Here is a 2,828-nt window from a genome sequence, read left to right on the forward strand (position 1 = left end):
CTGGGGAGGGGGCTCAGGGCAGGGGGACGGGCACAGCCCCGGGCAGGCAGCGCTGGGAGCGTTGTTGGGCCCCTGCTTGCGTCCCGCAGGGTGGGTTAAAGCGGGTGTAAAACCTCGTGGAGCAGGTGGGGGGGGGTCTCCTCCGCCCCGAAGGAGGACGTTTTCATATTCCTCAGCTCGGAAGGTGTTGCGGAAACTGCTCTGGTGTCACCTTAGACAATGAAAGTGTAGAGGAAGAAATTCAGTTGGCTGGCAGTGAGGAGCTTGGAGCTGTGCGGTTTCTGCAACTGTGCTTATCCTCACAGTTACTGTTGTTTGAAGCTTGCAAAAACCGTCCTGAATGTACATCACGGCAAGCATAAAAAAAACTGGTGTTCAGGCCTTTCATGATCAGCCTCCCACTGTTTTGCTGCTCAGCTAATGCTTCTCAGGGCGCTTGGGCTTAGCGGCTCTGTCCTTGGCTTGTTGGGATTTGGTGCTAAGTTGCTTATTGTTTCTGTTCATAAAAGTTGGCCAAGTGTTCTTAGGGCGCCTTCTGTAAGATTGGTACCTATGTGACCCGGATGCAGTGGCAGACAATGCAGAACAGCTACTGGAGTGTGTCCCTCCTGCCGTGCACTGCCAAAGTGCAGTCACAGCCTCCCAACTCTCTGCAATCTTCATTACTCGTTACAACAGGGCTCTACTAAACCGCAGGATTCCAGCAGACAAATGTTCTTCCTCTCCTAGAAGTGCCTCCTGATGAGTCGTCTTGGAACTGTCCCTCCTCCGTGAAGTGACTGAAATATTTATTGGGCAACTTAAGCAGAAGCAGTATACAAATGCTACTCGTCTGTGTCTGCTTGACAGGATATATAAGTAGGATTATCAGTTTAATAATGCGCAAGGAAAACCAGTGTCAGAGGAAGGACAGCTGGTGAAAGGTGAACCCAAATAATGCCATTGCTGTGTGTGTGGAAGGAGTGCTTGCACATGTAGAACTTCCTTCCTTCATAATGCCAGGCTCTTTGAACATACTTTCATGTTTATATTTGTTGGCTTCTTCTGAACTGCTTCTGGAACCCCCAGTATAAATAAATGTAACAGTAGCGAACTCAGATATCTAAGACAGCTTTAGCATAAAGTTTTGCACCATAAAAAACACTGAGACTGTTACAGGCTATTGATACAGCAACATGTATCTGTGTGAATGCACCAACTTTTTGTATTGTTTTCAAATTATACTGTAAATCAGAGATATACATAATTTTGACAGTGCTGGCATTTTTTATGCTAACTTCAATTAGGACCAGGATTTCAACACCCCTCTTCAAGTTGCTGTTTGGTGAAGTTCCATGGAATTGGCCTAAGTAATTTAGCCTCTATCAGTTTTCCTCTGATTATGTCTTGTCACTTTCTCCAGAAACAGTGAAACTACCCAAGCAGAGGAAGTTTGTGACTAGGGAGTTACTGAGACCACATTTGGACAAAATACCTCATTCCTAAAGTGACAAAAAGTGACCTCGGTCTTAGAGGTCCACAACCAAAAATAAATTTAGACTATTTATAGCTCTCCACACAGTCTGAACCTCACAGTTTTATCCCACTCAGTTAAGAATTTTGCTTATTATTTGTGTTCATAAGCAGAAATGGGAGAGAGAAGTGATGGGACAACATATTTTTGTAATTGTTTGTTGCTTTTTAATTGCTTGGGAGCCGCTTGACACCTTTACAATGAGGAGCTTAAAGCACTGTGATAATATCTGAACACCTCCCAAAGATTTGGAAACTGAAATCAAAATATTATCTCTTTTCCTTTCCAACCTGAAGAAAACAAGTTTGATTAGTTTACAACTCATTTGTTTTTGTTTGTGTGCCTGGGTGTGCATGCAAATGAAAGGAGAAAGGAGTACGTTTCCAAAGAGAGACTCATGCAAAGATAGAAGTCCTATATTTAGCAAAGTGGCAAACCTAAACAACATTCTTTTCTCTTGTGAAAAGTTCTTCCAGGGTCTGGATCCAGCTCCTGTGAAAACACTGCATCTTGCATTCACAAGCTCCCAAAAGCCTGAGTGTATTATGCATCCAGCTATCCTGGAAGGACAGACAAGCTGACAGGGCTGTTTCTCTCTCTCTATGATTGTACAGTGCTGAAAACCTCACCGCAGTGTGACCTCTGTAATTTATGACATATATCACTTTCCTGCAACGGTATCGGTGCTACTCCACGTGGTGCCTCCCACCCCATAATGCCTGCAGTCTCACTTTGACAGGGCTGCTGGCATCCATGCCAGTCCTCCATGCTTCATACTCTTGCAAACAATTAGGAAAGCTGTGGTTTGGGGGACAACTGTTAATTGGATGTGCCTTCAGATTTAAAACTGGTGTTTTGGCTGGATTTCAGGTCTATTAGAAATCAACTCTTCTGAGGCACAAAACTGGTGAGGCACAAAGTTGAGCACAGGCTAATAAACTACCAGGCTCATTATCAACGATTTGAGGGCATATCTGGAAGCAGCAACAACAGCAAGAAAAAGAACCAGCAACCATCATCTGGGAAGTGAAGCTGATGAATCAAAGTTGCAGAGAGGGAAAAATTCAAAATAGGGCTGGGCTGAAGCAACAGATGGAACTGCTGAAGGGAATGGTAAGAGGGACAGCAATAGGGCAAGGATCTAAGTTTGGGAAACACTCTTTCAGTGTTGTATAAATTATTTGGAAACATGCTACAATCCAGATATTTCCCATGACTTATTTCAAGGATCACCACTGTTTCATTTGCTGTTAAGGGTTATAGTATTTTCCCCAACGTTTAAGAAAAGGTGATTTTTATGTCAGCCCTGGGAATT

This window comes from Chaetura pelagica, unplaced genomic scaffold (genome assembly GCF_000747805.2).
Source record: "Chaetura pelagica isolate M959 unplaced genomic scaffold, ChaPel_1.0 scaffold388, whole genome shotgun sequence".
Lineage (NCBI taxonomy): Eukaryota > Metazoa > Chordata > Aves > Apodiformes > Apodidae > Chaetura > Chaetura pelagica.